This window comes from Pogona vitticeps, chromosome 11 (genome assembly GCF_051106095.1).
Source record: "Pogona vitticeps strain Pit_001003342236 chromosome 11, PviZW2.1, whole genome shotgun sequence".
In the NCBI taxonomy this organism is placed as follows: Eukaryota; Metazoa; Chordata; class Lepidosauria; order Squamata; family Agamidae; genus Pogona; species Pogona vitticeps.
This window is the reverse complement of record NC_135793.1, coordinates 23366893-23386411: the sequence shown is the minus strand read 5'-3', so window position 1 is coordinate 23386411 and position 19519 is coordinate 23366893. Positions and strand designations below refer to the sequence as shown.

The following is a 19519-nucleotide window of genomic DNA, read 5'->3' as shown; positions in this document are numbered from 1 at the left end:
CTGCCGAGGACTTGACAAATGTTCAGTTCTTTGTTTATAACGTTGATCACATTTCTGCCTGAAAGCAATCTGGGGGAAAAAAAGAGAGAGATCTAAACAATCTTTAGTGATCGATTTAAATTTTTTTAAAATTTTTTTTGAAACAATTCTTGTTGCATCATAAATTGGAGAGTTGGAAGGAAACTCAACGGTCATTGATTCCAAGCACCAGCCAATGCAGGGAATCCATAGCTAAAGCTTTCATGAGAGATAATGGTCCAGCCTCTGTTTGCAAAATCTCCAAAATGGGAGAATCCACCACAATTCAAGGAAGCCTGTGTCACTGCTGTTGGGAAGTTCTTCCTAACGCCTAGTCAGAAACCACTTTTGTAGACCAAGGCCCTTTTGGAGGACTATAGTTTTGGCTGCCCACCTGGATCTCTACAGGCACGGAGCCAGACTGACTTTCTAGGTGAGATTTTCTAGCATCATGATGTTGGTATAGCAGAAGTCCAGTCTGGTATTCACAGAGATCGCTGCCTGAGGTCGTGAGATATGCAACAGAGTTTTTGTCAGAAGTGGACAGTTTTGCACATCTTCAAGACCAGGTTTCGGTGTTTCTGTAAGAAGTGCAAAATGTGATAGAACTAGTGCCATGGACCAGGAAAAGTATTAGCCTAGGATGGGTTATTTGTGTCTTTCCACTCCGCCACCTCTTCTTTCAAATTTGTGGTGTGTGTGTTTGCCTTGAGGAAGAGGAAAGACAATAGTTTTGAGAAGACAACTTTGCACAATATTACTTCATACAAATGCAGGAACCTCTATGAAAAAGCTCAAATGTTTGCATCTTTGGTCTCACACAGGGTGTGTGTGTGTGTCAGAGAACATTCAAGACTTGCTGAGAATTGACCGGAGGATTCCTTCCTCGGAGACTTTAATGCTGGAGTTCATGGAGTTCTGTGAGATTTGGCCCTTTGTATATAAAAAACGAGGTTCTGTTTCCTTTTAGTATGACAATAATTAGAAAAACTTGATTTTTGTTTTGTTTTGGAATGTTTATGTTTGGGGTAATGCATTTGTTATTTTTATTTTGAGCTTTAAAAAAGAAGAAAGAATTAAGAACATTTGGCTGAAGGCACCAAGGAAAGATATTCAAAGTAACTGTCCTAAAGACTGTGTCGGTGTTTGTAGATTCTGAAGTAATCCATACCAGACAGAAATACAGGAGTGACAGAACTGCAAAACTGTGTGTACATTTCTTACTTGCATATGCACAAGGTCATTGGTACTGAGCTAAAATTACTATTTCTTTTCAAAGTAGAACTATCCAGCCTTTTCTTGGTGGGAGTTCCACAACCTATGAGGGAAACATCTAAGGCTATCCGCTCTGACCAACCCAATGCATTTTGTGCCTGAGGCAAAACAAGCAAGATGGTGGATCCACAAGAAGCTAGATTTCAGCTGAATATCAGGGGAAAAAAAACACTTCTTATCAGGGGAAAAAAACACTTCTTAACTGTTAGAGCAGTACAACAATGGAACCCATCGCTTTGGGAGGTGGTGAAGGCATTCAAGGGAAAATTAGGCAAACATCTCTTATCTATTGGTTTTTGTGGGTTTTTCCGGCTCTTTGGCCAGGTTCTGTACTTCTTGCTCCAATTATTTCACCTTGAATAATCATCTGTAACAATCTATAGTTCTCATTATCAACGTTTCTTGGCCTTTGCTATCCAACAAACAGCAACAGAGCATGGACAGAGTTCCTACTCCAGTCCTCTGAAGATGCCGGCCGCAGAGACTGGCGAAACGTCAGGAAGAACAACCTTCAGAACACGGCCAAAGAGCCTGAAATACTCACACCGACCATCGGATCCCAGCCGTGAAAGCCTTCGAGAATACATATCATATCTATATTTTGATTTGGATTCCTGCATTGGATAGAGATGTGTGTGGACTCTATGGCCTTATAGGTTCCTTCTAACTCCATCTTCCCATGATTCTATGAAAAGGTGCTCATCTTGAGATCTTCAGAATTTGGGAACAGAGTACCAAAACTGCATCCAAATTTAAGGTTGTCTTTGAGAATAGCATAATCCAGCGCTATGCTACTTGTTGTTCTGCTTTAGATCAAGGAATCATGTACTTTAACACTGACAGCTAGAGAAACAAAAAGATGGAAATATGGATTGATCATAGGATGCTGGATTTCCTGGATCAAGGGAGTGACCAATGAAGGAATACTAAGGGAGCAACAAAGGGCCAAGAAATGTTGATAATGAGAAGTATAGATTGTTACCAGCTGATTATTCAAGGTGAAATAATTGGAGCAAGAAGTACAGGAAGAAGAACTTTTTTTTTTTTTTTGGCTGAGAAACCTGGGAACCCAGTATCATAGTTTAGAGCTTCCACGTCCAGATTCAAGCCATGATAATGCCCAACCTCTGGTAGGAGAAGAATAAGAAGAATGATCCATCTTAGGTCTTTTTTCCTGGAAGGATAAAAGGATGCTAGGAAAAAAAAATCATGATTGTGTTTCATCTTATATGCAAACTCACACAGTTCTCTCCGCTCATAATCTCTGGAGGCTGCCTGTCTTTTTCACAAATGTGAATAGCTATCATGAATGTTAATGGAATGTGTATGTGTATCAAGATGAGCAGCACGGTCCCATGTGGTGTCCTGGGAGCAAGGTCTAATGTATCCGTGACATGTAATTATTTGGGCCAGCAAAAAGTGGCATGTTGATGTCTCTGTTCAGTGGTGTTTATTACCAGGGTTGCACTGACAAATGGAGAGGAAAGAAATGCAGAAGGAAGAATTTAGCAACTGAAGAACCTGGGAGGTTGGACTGGATGCAATATAAGGTCCTTGGTTGAAGCTCCCGCATCTCAAGTCATGATGGTCATGATGACATCCAGCTTCCAGTAGGAGAGTAGCAACAAGAATAGCCAGAAATACTGTGCCAGGATTTGCAAGATTACAATACGAATCTTAGAACTGCAGAGTTGGAAGGGACCCTACGGACCAATGAATCCAGCCCCTGTTGAGGAGGCCCAGTGGGGAATCGAACCCCCAACCTCTGGCTCCGCAGCCGGAGACCTAAGCCACTGAGTTATCAAGCCACTCTAGTTAGTTAGTTAATTCATTAGTATTGAGGGCTTCAATCAAAGCTCAAAGACTAATATACTTACCTTGACTTATCACAAAGTTTGGACCCAGCTGGTTACCTGTATGTTGCTATTTGATTTTCTTCTTCATCATCATCATCATCAATCATCATCAGCATCATCATCAGCATCAGCATCAGCATCAGCATCAGCATCAGCATCAGCATCAGCATCAGCATCTCTTCTTCTTCTTCTTCTTCTTCTTCTTCTTCTTCTTCTTCTTCTTCTTCTTCTTCTTCTTCTTCTTCTTCTTCTTCTTCTTCTTCTTCTTCTTCTTCTTCTTGTGTTTTACTGTGTCTCACAGTTTTCTGCAGTTCATCCATAGGTGCTGAATGGGCAGCTGTGACCCTAAAAAGTAGGTTCCTAAACCTTTGAAATAAATACAAGGGTCCTGTATTTTCCTATATAAAGTTCAGTGGCACACCAGGTTCAGCCCCTGTTCTGTAGGGCTACCTTTCAAGTATTTGAAAAGGACCGTCCAATCTCCCTTCCGTCTTTTCTCAAGGCTAGACATGCCCAGTTCTTTCCGTCTTTCCTCCTAGGGCTTGGTTTTTAGTCCCCTGTTTATCTTTGTTGCCCTCCTCTGGACTTGCTCCAGTTTTTTTGGCCTTCTCCTTAAAGTGCAGTGTCCAGAACTGGACACAGTCCTCTAGATGAGGCCAAACCAGTACTGAACAGAGAGGGGAACTAATAGCTCAAGAGATCTGGAGACGATACTTCTGTTAATCATAGATCAATACATATTCTCTCTAATAAATGACATCCCAAAACAGAAGAAGTCTGGTAGTTTGCTAGCAAACAAGCTTATTCTGGAAAGAAGCCAGCAGGAAATTCTGTGGCCCGGGGCCCATCAAAATTAATGGAACCCACACAAAAGAGATGACATTCCTCTTCTCTCCCATTTGTTCCTGCCATTGGAATGACAATGCTTCCACTTGGGCAAGCCTGCATTGCCGATCAGGACTTGGGAGCCGAAACAAAAGGGGGAAGATTACCAGCAGAGGGAGGAACCTATGGGAGAGGAAATGACTTGTCTAAGAGGTGTTAAAGCAGGATTCCATTTCTAAACAGGAGATTTTTATTGCTCCCTTTTAATCCCTTTATAATGTGTGACACACGGCCCATTTATTTAAGATCCTCTTAAGGAATGCTGCTTTTCCATTTGGTAGCTTCTCTCCTCTGCAAGATTGGAAGGAGAAATGTTAGTAAGAAACTTCGGGCAATTTCTTTTGAAGGATGGCATCAACCTTGCACAGACTTTTTTTTTGGACTCAGTAGAGACTGGCTCAGTTATTTTGCCCTTAGGCAAACTGCTGGGCCCAAGGTTCCTTTCTGCTGGATCTCCTTTCTGCTGGCTCTCCTCTGTTCATCCTTGCAGTGTTTGAACAACCCTGTAAGTTAAGACCGGTTGGGACGGATGAGAACAACGAAGCACATAATGAGGGACCTGAAGGAGGACTCAGATCTGTTCTGCAGAAGCTTCTGTGGCCTGCATTTTCTTTAGATACCCAGAGGGCCTCCATGGCTAGTATTTAACAGATGTTGGGAGGTGACAAGGAGGTCTTGATCATTGTGGTGGTGAAGATGATGCACCAAGAAGTCATGTCTGCTGCATGATAATGTTTTCTAGCATAAAGTACTTAGCAGTGGTTTACCAGCTTCTCTACTCTGGAACAATGCACACTGCCCAAGGCTGTACATGGGGCACGTCACCCCATCTCGGTGATCTCAGTTGGTCAGGTGCTCCACCCCACCGAGCTGCACCAGCGAAAGGACATCCTACCATAGATAAGCATCTAAACGTTCCTGTTTAGTGAACCTTTCAGTTTGGATTGATTCAGTATCAGCATTGATACTGTATAAATACGTATACAAGCAACCACTCAAGTTGACGAGATTACTCACCAAGAGCAGCATTCAATACCCACCACCAACAACAATGGGAAAATCTGTGCTCGTATTTTTGTTTTGGACTCCCCCCCCATTGTTGAGATAATACATGCATAAGGCTTTTAAATATTAATTTGTACAGAGCACAGACATGATTCTCTGCGGTTTGGAAAGATGTTTATGATTGTTGAAAGTTGGAAAGTATGCTTGTGTACTTTCTAAAATTGGTTTTGATGAGTGAGAGCTGAGCCAACGGGTTGCAATTACAAAAAAAAGGGAGAGTCCAGCTAAATCGATGGATACCATGACCTGCTGAAGCCATCCACATGAATGAGCAGTGGTAGGATGATGCTGTGCAGCAAAGAGCACCATCCTAGTGCTACTGAGTTCTAGATGGGTTCAGCAGATCTGTTTATGTGTAGTTGCTCTAAGTAACTTGAGGAAGACTGCCAGGTTTAAAAAATGCTGAACAAGAATCCATCAAGAGGTTCAGTTCTATCTTCCTTGGTTTGAACAGGGACTATGGCTTTTTATCTCATTCCACATGTCCATTAGCTTCTTTATGTAGGGTTTTCTGTATTGCTACCCAACCTTTTTTATGTTTTATGATATCTGTGTGGGCATTTTACTCCACTTGCAAATTTTGCACTCCTGTTGCCTTCCCCCGATTGTCTCCCTGTGGTCCTTTCCACGGGCAAATCCTGAGCTTCTGATCTCACTTGCCTTGGTGGGGGCTCTTAACTGGGCAGGTGCTGTATTTCCTTTCACTTCCCTTGGTCTGTTTTAAAATTCTCTTCAGTTTTTTACGCCCATATTTATTTTACATTTTTATCTTGTACATGTTTTTCCACGGAGGGGATTTAAAATGATGGAATCCAGCCCACTGCCTGGGGTGGAAAGCAAGGTCTTTACTCCGGTTGGGCTTAAGGACTCGGATGGGACACGGTTCAGATCCACAGGACTCTGAAGTTTTCCCGCACTACAGCTCCACTCATGGCAGTGGACAAAGGAGGTATTGCAGCTCTGTAGACTAGGTGGATCACCTGACTTGAAGAACCAATAGGGATTGAGTTGGCTGTATATAACTCTTGCTGCAGCTCCTGGTTCTCACCCTGAGCAGCTTCTGTTGGGCAGGAGTTGCTTTTACTTATATCAGTCCCCTTGGTTCAGAGAAGCATGCCCACAGCTGCAGCCAGAGACAAACTAGAGAGATGTGATTAAATAGTCTACTGTTTTGGTTTTGGCTTTGAGGGAAGGAAGTTTGACAGCTGACCTCTAAGCATAGTTTCCTATTTGTCTGAATCAGAGAAAATCTCCTCCAGACTTGGTCCAGAAATGGTTGTTTATTCCAGCAGAAGTTTTCACGTGGAACTAGAAAGTGTTCCAAGACATGTCCCTTGATTTCAGATTTTACACTGGTTCTTAAAAGGGGAAGCTGAAGGTCCATTCTGAGTGCTCAGAAACTGTTTTACTCTGTTCTGGAGTCGTTTAATATTTTCAGTGATAAATGATCTCTATTACAACTGAACTTTTTAAAATCAAAAGTAACAAACTGTAGCTGTAATTATGGTCAGCTCCTTTTCCCCAGGCTTTGTAGAACACTGATAAAGCCAGCTGTAATCTACCAGGTCTAAATTAACTAGTCAAAGGTCATTGCCTTCCTGCATCTCCTTATTTTTCGGTGCAAAAATTAGAAATCTCTTCGGAGTAAATTTTTATTAAGCTTTGCTATCTAATTTTTTTTTAAGTCCGGGTGAGAGAGCATGAAAAGAGAGGGGAAAAATCTAGTTCATAGATGCCAAACTTCTATGCCAGTCTTCTCTAAGCAGAGTGCCCTCCAACTGTGAAGGACTTCAATTCCCATTACTCCCTGCCAGTGCACCTTTATCTAAAGGGCTGTTTTCACAGGACCCAGTGATTGGGAGCACTCACTTAAAAGCATCAAGGAGAACCATGAAAGCATCTTCTCTTAAATCTAATCCCAATAAATAGTAAGAATAACAATAATAATAGTGTGCAGTCAAATCAATTCTGATTTATGGCCACACTTTTCAGGGTTTTCCAGGGAGAGAATACTCCAAAATGTATTACCACTCCCTTCCTCTAGGGGCAACCTTGGGACTGTGCAGCTTGCCCAAGGCCACCCAGGCTGGCTTTTCTCCCAGGAGGGACAGTGGGGAATCAAACTCTCAACCTGCAGCCAGAGATCTAAACCCTTGAGCTATCCAGCCAGCTTCACAAATCTAATTCCGTAGTACTGATAGATGTCCACAATTCTTGGGCATCTTTAAATGCATTGCCCCCCATCCATTGCATGTCTTTCCTAGTTCATGTATCATTTTTCCTGGGCATTTTTTTTTTGCCCGCAACCGGTATCCTCAGACGATTGTCAGAACATTGTTGCATCTGATGCTCCTGAGATTAAGGTCCAGTATCATTTTCAGCCTGGCACCGAGTGAATATATTTATTTTTTTCTGCACAAATCTTGGCGGAAAAAACAGACCGGGGCAGATGTTGTAGGGAAAGCCTGAAGTCGGGGAGTTAAGCACGCTTGCGCCCAAGTTTCCCTCGCTCGTATTCTCTCCCTTCCCAACCCCCAAATTTCTCCATGCAAGAAACAGCACCTCAAGGGGTCTCCCAGGGATATCCAATCCCCCCTTTTGTCCTTTAAGCAACCAATAGAGGATTTCCCCCCCATATAGGCCTGGAGATGCTGCAGGAAGGAAACAGAACCCCACAAAATGCCGATTCCCAAGGAGAGGCATGTTGGGGTGGGGGTCGGATGGAGGAGTGCGATGTTAAAAGGTCAAGTGCCCTTGAGGTTTTTATTGTGACAGGCACTTAACCCTTTTCACTCCTGTTTATCTGCTTCAACTGCCCGGCCAGCTCATTAAACTGAAATGTCATTTCCTTCCGTGGAGGAGCTGGCCCTTGATGCGCTGGTGGATGCTGGCTTCTTCCCAGGGCTACCTGGGGTGATGGGCGGGAGGCAGTGGGAATCCAGGCAAAGCAATTTGGCTCAGGCCAGTCTTGACAGCAGCCAGAAAGCCGAGGCAGGAATGCTTATGGTCTAAGGAGGGCTCCTTCATGGCCAGCTGCATCACTGGGATGATAAAAGGATGTTTCTGTAGCATCCTTTAAAAAAATCCTGATACTTCCTGTGTAGTTTAGAAGATGGGGGTCTGAGACTCTCCAGATGTTATTGGATTCCAATTCCCATCATCCCTGGCTGTCAGCCATGCTGGTTGGGGATGTTGGGAGCTGGCCGCCAGAAATACGTAATAGATAAACTGAAACGAGTGTGTTTATTCTGGGCAATGACGGGGCTAAGATGTCCTTTCTTCTTATATGATAGCAACTTCTTGGTCCTACTTTGGGCACATCATGGGAAGGCAGGATTCTTTGGAAAAGACAATAATGCTAGCAAAGTCTGAAGCAGCAGGAAAAGAGGAAGGCCCAATGCAAGATGGCCTGACTTGCTAAAGGATGCCACAGACTGGGGTTTGCAAGAGCTGAGGTGGGCAGTTGAGGAGAGGACACTTTGGAGATTGTGCATTTATGGGTTTGCCGTAAGTCGAGGGCGACTTGATAGCACAAAACAACAGCAATAATGTATAGGATTGGGGTGCGTGGCTAAAATCCAGCAGTGAATAGCAATTAGACTCAGCCTAGAGTTGTGATTTCAACTGGTATTTGATATTTGGGCAGACCGTTCTTGCTGTTCTCCCTTAATGTCTCCTGCAAATTCAAGAAACAATGACTCTTTCTGATAGGGTAAGTCTGTTGTATGTTTAAGATTAACTAGAAAGAGGAAACTGAGCTGAATTAGGGTGGGATGGAAATCCTCAATTCAAAGCACTTGTTTACATTTTCTGGGGTCTCTTATTTTAGGTTTGGGAACAATGTAAGCAGCAGAAGAAGGATAACAATGACAAGAAATCTCCTTTGCAACATCTGATGGCTCTGTGCCTCCCCCCCAAAAAGAGAGATTCATAACATGGACTTAAAAAAAAATACCGCAAAAACAAATTACAAACATGGAAGGCGCAACAGGAGACCCTGGTCTTTCAGTAAAACACAGTAAGATCTTGCTAGTTTGCCAACATGTGTGGGTCTTTTAGCATTGAATCAGTGATTTGCATTTCTTCTCTTGCATATCTTCCACAATGCAAAATCAACTTCTTATCTCTCATAGGCCGAGGATCAGCAACCACAGCCCATTTGGGCAAATTTGCACCTTTCAATTATGACCTGGAAACAACAAAAAAGTGATCAACACAGCATAGGTAAGGCGTCTCCTTGATTGTAGGTTACAGAAAGAGGGTATAAGGATGTGGTTCATCACACTCACCGTTTTGCTGCATGTCATTTCTTATGTACGGTTTTGTGGCTCTTTATTTTTAAATTGCATTTTGTCATTTCAAGAAACGTTTAGAATTGGGTTGAAAAGAGTATAAATTGCGAACACTTCTCTAAAAATACCTTTTAAAAGGAACTTTAGAAATGACTCAGATTGTTACTATTTACACCAACAGAGATGTTGTCTCCAGTTATGTTACTTTGGGAAGTTCTTGGTTGACACCCCCCCCCCCCCCAAAAGGTAACACATTACAGCTACATGCATTACTTGTTACTGGCTTCGGAGAAATGAAGTCCAGAATATCTGGAGGACCAAAAAATAAGAACTGCTGGGGAAGAACTCCTAGTTTTGATGGTCCATCAACCTGTCTCTGTAGAAAACCATTTTCATTGTTCTAGGACAGTGAGCAGTCTGAAAACCACGCTCATAGTAGAGCAGACTCGTTCTAGATTGTTCTGTAGGGCAGCCTGAGAACCATACGTTGGAAGTTTTGAGGAAGAAGAATTGCTTGAAATGATCTCCAGGAAAATGACCAAGACGTGATCAGATCATTGACTCCCGAAAGTTATTAGAGGCATGGGCTGGATTAGCCTGTATGGTCTGTTGCACAAAACCAGCAGAGTTTCATTTGGCACAAGATTTTGTGGACGGTTGAGAATTAAAATAGCAGGAATGTTTTGAAGGGGCAGCTGGGTTAGTCTGCTGTCACAAAACCATCAAACGTGGAAGAGTAGCACTTCTACTGCAGCACTGAGCTTGGGTAAACAGTAGCCCACCAAATGTACCGAATGATCTCCGGTGAAGTTAGAGGGAAACTCAATGTAGAAATGAGTTCTCTCTCTCTCTCTCAGAATATATTAAGATGGTGCATGCTAGAAGCTAAAGGACTTCAGAAAATCTTGGAGGGACGGATTCCCACATAGGAACTTGTGTCTCAGCCCTGGTCACTCTCGGGAGCAGGGAGATGTCCTGTTGACCTGTCTTCAGCATTATCTCCTCCTTCTCTTGCTCTAGTCTGAGCTGAGCAGTATGAAAGTTCAAATCTGGTCCAACCTGAGAAAGAACTCATTATTCTGCCTGCTCTGGTGGAGGCAACAGTCTGACCTTGCTCATCCACCCTGCAGTGCTGGCTTAAACATCTTTCGTAAGGGACTGTCGCTTCTAAATTCTGAGTAAATCTCTCATCCATAGAATCAAAAGTGGTTTCTTTCTCTCCACTAGCCACTCCAGCTGAGCAAACCAAGGGTGTTTCAATGTCCGAACCAAAGCTGGAGTGAGGTGGAAACAGGGCAAAATGGTCTCCTTCAGAGGAACCTTCTTGATGAACTTGAACTTAGTGATGAAAACAGGAGGAAATGAGGATCGTGTGAAGGGCTGATGAAAGTCATTATGTTAGGTTTTACTCTGATTATTTTCAAAGAGGTAACAACGTTAGACATCTCCACGAGAATGACAAACATCCCCGTGTCATCTTGGAGGTTAAGAGATCAATTATAGCATGAGCTTTCATGGATCAGTGTCTACTTCCTGAGACATTGGCATCTAACCTCTCAGCAGCAAATAATAACCTATTTCTGGATTTTTCTCACCGGAACAACGAGGACTAGAGACATTATTCTGTTTAATACCCAAGGTCTAACACTTTCTGCCTAACAGGCTATGTTCCTCACTGCATGGCTGTAGCATATATGCTTCATATCCATATATATATTCCTACAGTCCCTGTCATGTCCTTCTTTGGTGAAGCCTTGTGGCTGACAGTTTCTTAACCTCTGGCCTCCCAATTATGAACAGTCAATTGATTTTATTGTCCAACGGTCATCCAAGATCTACCCTGTTGCCCTTCAAACTTGGTCCACTTTGCAAATAAATAAATAAATAAATAAATAAATAAATAAATAAATAAATAAATAAATAAATAAATAAATAAATAAATAATCTTTCTTTCTTTCTTTCTTTCTTTCTTTCTTTCTTTCTTTCTTTCACCCAGCAGATCATTCAAAGGACAAAATTCGGGAGTGCCATGCCACTGTGTTGTCTGCAAACTAAGATGGCCTGCTAGTTATATTGGGAGATGTCCTTTTTTCTCCCGCACACTTTTACCTCCTCCTCTTTCTTCTAAATCATGGGGAAAAAAAGCTTGCTTTTGAAATCTCCAGGTTTCCCAGGGCCTTGCCAGGCAGAAAGAGTAACTGCATTCTCTAAGGAGGAACCTGCTCTTTTCCTACCCCGTGTTCACTCTTCTGTGAACCTTTACTGGCCGGCCTCTCTCTCCCCGGTGTCTCTGCTTTTTCCTCCTCAGTAACTATGGATGTGGCAGAAGACAGTTTCTGATTTATGGCTTAGCCGTGAAAATAGAATAGAGCGAATTCCCAAATTGATGAGAGGTGCTAGTTTGGGAAAGGCAGGAAAACGGGTCTGTGTTGCGTGTGTCTGAGCAAGGCTTGGCAGAGCATCTTTCCAGTGTGATCGCTCTAAAACTCGGCACCAAGACGCCGTCGGGAGTCAGGACTACTTGCGCCAATGGAACGTAATTTAGATCTGCAAGTCTGACCCTATTAAATATACCGATATAAAAGATGCCCATCAGAATGGCATGTGTGACTCCTCTCTACGTCAGTAACACCTTTTCCTGTGGAAAGCTGGCCTGCCAGGAAGAAGTAGAACACCACTGCAGACTTGATCACTGGATTGAATGCTTTCTATAGTAATTTTGTAGCAATGGGGTGTCTATGTGTGTGTGGAGGGGAAAATAATCCTAATGACTGATCTGTTGGACTCTTTATGAGCTCCCTTTCCATTACCGATCTTACTGGGCACTCAGCCCATGCTCTACAAGTCCCCCTCGCTTACTTCTCATGCACAAGTAAAGTAATAATACCTAACGCCTTAGAACGGCAGAGTTGGAAGGGGCCCCTCTGGATCATTGGGTCCAGCCCCTGTCAAGGAGACCCAGTGGGGAATCGAACCGCCAACCTCTGACTCTGCAGCCAGAGGCCTTAACCCCTGAGTTCTCCAGCAGTTCCAGGAATTGGGGGCAAGTCAGCAGTCTCTTCGCCTCAACCTCTTACTACCCTACTGTTTGAAAAAGCCCTGTGGCAATGGTGTGGACAAACCGGAAGCTGTCGTTGTGGACTGGCATACAGGGGGCTCAGGGTGTATGGTCGGTCTCAGCTGGATGAAAGCCGCAGCAGAACTCAACAGCCTCCTGAGGGACAGAGAAGCCCTTTTCGGGATGCTCACTGCATTGTCTGTTTTCATCACTTTCTGGCTAGTGACCTGGATTTCACACCTTGTGGCAGGAACTCACAAAATAAAAGAAGAGAGTCTGTCTTAGTTATGATTGGGATGTGACTGGTCACTTCCGTCTAGACAACACCAGGAATCATAGACTTGAGAAGAGAACAGCACATGTGACCGGAGAACTTGGACGCTATAATGTTGACATTGTTACCCTTAGTGAAATGTGTTCTAGGTCAACTAGAACAAGAGAGTGAGGGCTACACCTTCTTCTGGAGTGGCTACCCTTGGAAAGACATATGCTACTCTGCAACACCGTGTCGACCACAGCCATCAAAGCTCTTAGACCAATGCTTCCCAACCTTGGGTTCCCCAGATGTTCTTGGACTACAACTCCCAGAAATCTTGGCCAGCACAGCTAGTGATGAAGTCTTCTGGGAGTTTTAGTCCAAGAACATCTGGGGACTCAAGATTGGGAGCCACTGTCTCAGATTTACAAACCTTGTCCATCAGGGTTTGATGAGGCTGATGACGAAATGTATCGAACAAAAATCTTCAACAACATAGAGTGTATCAACTCAACAGATCACTTGCCAATACAGCTGTTTTCAACAATATTTGTCACGAGTTGCAATTTAAATTGTGAGAGGTGGCTTAGCAGGAAGACAGAGGAGATGCAGGACTTTGCTGACAGTAGAGAAAGTAATAAATGCTTTGAAGCCATCAAAACTGTCTATGTCCCCCGTGCTGTGGGCTTGTCACCCCCTCAGCTCTGACGGCTGTGTGCTGATCACAGAGGATTCACAGGTTTTGCAAAGATGGGCTGAACATTTTCAAAATGTGTTGAACAGACCCTCTGAAATTAGAGAGGAGGAAATTGATAGGCTACCATGAGTGCCAATCAACAGTCTCATGGACCTCCCCCTCTCTCTAGAGGAAACATGAAAGGCGATTAACCAATGAAAACCCCCTAGGGGCAGGTGCTATTCCAGTGGAGATCTGTATATAAAAAAGGGGGTGATAAACTTCTCCACCTGACACACCTATTTCAAGAAATGTGGACAGAAGGCAAAATCCCCCAGGATTTCAAAGATGCAACCATCGTCTACTTGCATCAAAGAGAAGGCAACCGTCAACTTTGTGACAGCCACTGGGGCGTCTCACTTCTAAATACTGTTGGGATTCTCCTGGCGAGACTCCTTCTGAGTCGCCTCCTAGGACGCTTGGAGAGAAGCCTCCTCCAAGAAACTCAATGTGGCTTCTGGAACGAGCGAGGGACTGCCGACGTGATCCTTGCCGTTTGACAGCTACAAGGAAAATGTCAAGCGCAACGTGTCAGCCCCTGCACAACTCTCACCGATTTGAGTAGAGCTTTTGAAAGGAGAGAGTCTGTGGAAAATCATGAAGAAATGTGGACGTCCTGAGAAAGTCACACATATCGTATGAGAGTTTCATGATGGTATGCAAGCTCATGTCATCAACAATGGCATCCTCTCTGATCCCTTCCCCATTAGGAATGGTGTAACAAGGCTATGCTCTTGCTCCAGGTCTTTTCAGTCTTACGTTTGCACAAGATTCAGAGGTGCTTACAGGGAAGAAAACACTGCTGTTGGGCTTCACTATCACACTGATGATGAAACTGATCAGTGGCATCTACAGACCATTAATAAAAGCTCATCTTCCACAGGGTGTGAGCTTTTATTTGCCAATGACTGCTCCTAATGTAACCACACTTCCTGAGAAGCTAAGAAGTTCACCTATTGTCCTTCTTCTGTAATAATGTTGAAGATCAATATTGATAATACAGTGGTGATGTAGCAGCCTCCTCTGATGCACCTTGTAAGAAACCAGTTCTGAAGTTGTTTGAACACCCTCTACTGCAGCGGGTAAGTTCACGTATCCTGGCAGCACTGTCTCCCATTGCATTCTTATCGACAATGGAGTGAACTCATGACTCTCTAAAGCCATCACTTTTTCGATCCTCTGTGTGTAATCAACATGGAACCAATCTTTCTGTTCAGGGGGAAAAGTACAAAGCTGTTGTTCTATCCTTTCTACTTTTCAGACAGAGACTTGTCTATCAGTGCATGCAAGAAATCTCAGTCGTTTTCATCTTTGGAGAATTCTCAACATCAAATGTCAGGATAGAGTCTCTGATGTTGAAGTCTAGGAGGAAACACAGAAGATAAGGACTCTTACAATCTTGAAGCAACACCTGTAGTATACTGCCACTAGGAACTCCATGTCCTATCTGATAATGATAAAGATGTGGTGCTGGAGGAGGCTCTTGAGAGTCCCCTGGACTGCAAAGAGAACAAACCTATCCATTCTAAAGGAAATCAACCCTGAGTGCTCACTGGAAGGACAGATCCTGAAGCTGAGGCTCCTGTACTTTGGCCATCTCATGAGAAGAGAAGACTCATTGGAAAAGATGCTGATGTTGGGAAAGTGTGAAGGCAAGAGGAGAAGGGGACTACAGAAGACGAGATGGTTGGACAGTGTCCCTGAATTGACGAACATGAGTTTGACCCAACTCCGGGAGGCAGTGGAAGACAGGAGGGCCTGGCGTGCTCTGGTCCATGGGGTCACGAAGAGTCGGACACGACTTAATGACTAAACAACAACAACAACAAATGATGGTGCCATCAAGTCAATGCTGACGTCTGGAAGCCCTTTGCAGGATTTCCCACGTCTAGAGTGCTCGGCAGTAGTTTGGCATTCCCTTCTTCTTGGGGCCCTTTGGGGCTGGCATCTTACCCATGGCGATGCAGGATGGCTTTTCTCCTGAGGTGCACAGTGGAGAACTGAACTCCCAATCTCTGGCACTTCAGCCAGATACTTAATTCAGCCAGCAGGGTCCTTCTACAAGTGATCCCCAACCTTGGATTCCTAAATGTTCTTGGACTACAACTCCCAGAAGTCCTGGCCAGGACAGCTTGTGGTGAAGGCTTCTGGGAGTTGTAGTCCAAGACCATCTGGTGGAGACCCAAGGGTGGAAACCACTGCTCTTCTATTACACAGCACTCGTCTGGAAAAGCTGAAATGGAGTACAGGCTTTGGTAGTTTCAACATATATAAAGAACAAATGTACAGTTCCAGATCCATTTTGGGGGGGCAAAGAGTTTACCATGTTTAGTGCCCCCCTTTAGAGAAGCAAGGAGTGGCTGTCATTTCTGGTGTTTATACTCAAGTTGCAATACAGGAAGGAATCCATGCACCCCTGTTCAGAGGGACAGGTGGGCTGATCCGTGGTCTGTGTTTCCTTACTTGTTGGGTAGAGCTTCAAACAAAGCTGTTTTTGCTCTAAATGAAAGGCTTTTCTCTTTGCGGGATTTTTTAAAAACCTTGATCTTTGGCATAACTTTACAGTGTGAAACGCATGTATCTGATGAAGTGGGCAACAGTTCACGCAACCATATGGCAAACGAAATGTTTTAGTCTTAAAAGGAATGCCATAAGAGCCTTTGATGTTGTTGCTTTAATAAAGCACCACAACTTGTTGCAAAAAATAAGTGCATTGAATTAATGTCTTGTGAGACAGAAATCTGCATCGTTTGCCAGAATAGAACGATGCTTACAGTTCTTCCGGGCAGAAAAACGCACCTGGTTACCCCAAAACAACTTTTGCTTATACAGTGGTGCCTCACTAGAAAATTGCCTCGCAGAACGAGGAAATCACTAGACGATTTTTTTGCGAGTGCTATAGCGCTTTGCAAAATGGCTTTCCCTATGGGCGATTTTCGCTGGACGATGTTTCGGTCCATGCTTTGCAAGACGGTTTTTTTGGGGACCGCTTTTCACAATATGACGATTTTGACAGCTGATTGGCGCTTCGCTAAACGGGTGTTTTCTGGACCGTTTTTTGCTAGACGCCGATTTTGACAGCTGATTGGCGGTTCGCAAAACTGGTTTCCCTATGGGCGATCTTCGCAAAACGACAATGATTCTTTCCCACTGGAACACATTAAATGGATTTCAATGCATTCCAATTGGGAACTGTGCTTCACTAGACAATGTTTTCATACAACAGCGATTTTCACGGAACGAATTAACATCGTCTAGCAAGGCACCACTGTATAGTTTAAGGAAGGGGGTGGAGTAGTTATCATTATTGTTAGATAATTACAAGTCCAAAATCCCATGATGGAAATTCTACTGGTAGAACCAGATGTACCTCTTGCTTATCTCTGTTAGAAGTTAGAAGTTACAAGCAAGTAACCTGTAACAAGTTAGTCTTAGGGAGGTAAAGAAGGCATAACAAAGTTACATTTTAAAAGTAACACATAGATATTGCGCAGTTATATTCCAGTTACTTCTTGAAGGTACTGTTTGAAAGCATTTTAAAGGCATTGAAATTGAAATTTTTAATTTTTATCCTGCTCTTCCAGTGGAGGCTGAAGTTTGTTGAAGCTGGAAGGGGGAGAGGGTTGGGTTACCTGAGACGAAGTCAACTACATCTTAGTTTTCTACCCAACTCCCTCCTCTGCACATGGGCAGAGTGGACTCTATAGCTCTCTACTGGTTGGAAGACATGTCGGGAGGCAGGAAGGCCTTGTCCCCCAAAACAGAGAGACTGTTTCTCCTCTTATCAGGCCTAAAGCCCCTAAAACTCAATAAAGCTTTCAAAAGTATGGCACAATGCCACAAGTTACAAAACTAGTTACTTTTTAGATACAGTAACAAGTAGTGAGAATGAGTTACTTTTAAAAAGCTTAATGCTTTGCCTCTTTTCTTAATAATAATAGTAGTTGTGTGCTGTCAAGTCAATTCTGGCTTATGGAAACCCTTTTCAGGGTTTTCTGGATAGAAAGTACTCAGAAGAGGTTTACCATTCCCTTCTTCTCCAGGTGCCCTGGGACTTTGCAGCTTGTACAGGCTGGCTCTTCTTAGCTAGAGTCAAACAGTGTTGGGAATATAACAATAATGGCAATGAAGAGAAGGCTTTTAGCTTCATTTTGGTTGAACATGTTAGTTTATGTTGCACATGACATTTTTATCTGGGGAAATTAGTTCAGCCAGTGCATTATTGTCTTACGGAACTCACTGATACAAGATACACCTGTAGTTACTAGAATAGATGCCTTGAAAAGGAAAGAGGTAAAATCATGAAGCAGGATAGATCCACTCCTTTATAAAGACATACTTCTGAACTTACAAAGTGGCTTTGATTTTTTTCACACACACAAAAATGTGCAAGCTTTTCAGTTCAAGCTCAAGAGGGTAGCCTGATGAAGAATCCTATAGTATTCGAAGCTTTGCATATTTTTATAGCATTTGGGTTGGTGCCCAGTTATCTTTGGATTTCCCCCCCTAAATAAATTAACTACAAGACTGATACAAAATGACAATGGAGTCTTTTAAACATAAGCAAGGTTTTCTGGGGGGGGGGGGGAAAGGAATCTGTCTGAGCCAAAATGAATCAAAATGTTCAGCCAGCTCCTAAAGTTAAATTTGATTTGCTTTTTAATGCCTTCCCCCGAAGTTTCTCCTTAGGTTTGTTCTGCAGCCATGGGCTATCAATATGCTTAATTCTGAAATAAACTCTCTCTCTCCCCCCCCCAAGTGAACATCTCACCCCTTTGAAAAGAAACATTTACTGCCTCAGATAACTCTTAAGCACACTGCTGTCAAAACAATTAGTGTTATTTTTCTATTATCCTCCTAGTTGAGAATAAATAGACAGTTTCATGAATATGTTAATGGCCTGGTTTCGTGGCACAGATCGGAATGATAGAGTAGCTCTGCTAACAATCTGAAATGATCCCTTGTCTAAAACATATTGCATAATTCTGAGCATGCAGGGAGACTTCTGGAGCATTGTAGATCAAGAGGTGAAGATGAAGGATTTCACACTCGGTTGCTGAGCGGCAGAGGGATAAAAATATACATATGATTGTTGATGGCCTCTTCAGTACAACAGAAAACACCGCAACCCGATCAATCTTAAAACAACAGTCTTTATACCACTACTGACACTTAGTTCCGAAACACAACTAAGAAACCAGCAGTTCCTAGGTCTTAAGAAATTTAAAAAAGCAAAAGTTTTCATCCCTATAAATGTGCTTTCTCAGAGTTTCTTTGAAACTTTGATGGCCGTGCTAAGTCTGCTGCAGCAAAAAAAATGGAATTAGAAGTCTTGTATCACCATTACGGCTAACTCGTTTTTATTTTTCCATAAGCTTTCCTGTGTGTAACCCACACTTGGGTCTTGAAGGTGCCAGAAGACATTTGGTTTGTCTTTTGTAAACTTCTGAAATCCGTCAGCTATGTAGTGGCAGGGGGTGGCTGGAGGCGGTTACAATTAAATAATGTCTTTGTGGCAGGGGGAAAAATGTTCTGTCTGGTTCTTGGAATGCACCCCTAACCCGTTAGCCTGGACTCCCACAATTAACTCCAAAGGCATTCTTAAAAAAAAAAAAAGGACATGGAAAGCCATAAAATAAGCAAATGAGATTTCTCTCTTGGAAGTGCAGTTGTTTTTGAACTTTTTCCACTTATTGCACCCTTTTTGCAATACTTTCGAGGGACCTCGAGTGCACCTCAGTGCAATATGGCTGTTATTATTATTTTATGTTGTTGTGGCCAGGCTGAATGCCGCATTCAGCTTCCAGATAATTAAAATGTACATTTAAATATCTATGCTTTGGCTTTTGTGAGTCAGGCTCCCCCCTTCTATCCCGCACCCCTGCAAAAAAACCCCCCTTCCCTTCCCAAACCCCATACTTTTAAAGTTGGTTGTCTTTGCAAACATGTGGTCAGCTGTTGTATTCACATATGGTCAAATGATCAAAGCCCGAAGTCTTCTCTAATTGTCCCCCGCTGCTAGTCTCCTCTCTCTGCGATCAAGGCCCCAGCAGGTGATAAGAAAAGCCTGAGAACCAC

The 19519-nt window shown here is 43.2% G+C and overlaps 1 long non-coding RNA gene across 1 annotated transcript in view; it reads left to right on the top strand.

The window, feature by feature from the left end:
• The window catches only part of LOC140702307 (uncharacterized), a 37465-nt gene extending 19238 nt beyond the window's left edge, over window positions 1-18227 (top strand). Inside the window, exons 2-3 of the long non-coding RNA XR_012081428.2 lie at window positions 8929-9117; window positions 9233-18227. This is a non-coding gene — a long non-coding RNA (uncharacterized LOC140702307). The remainder of the gene's footprint in view (window positions 1-8928; window positions 9118-9232) is intronic.
• Window positions 18228-19519: the final 1292 nt, after the last annotated feature.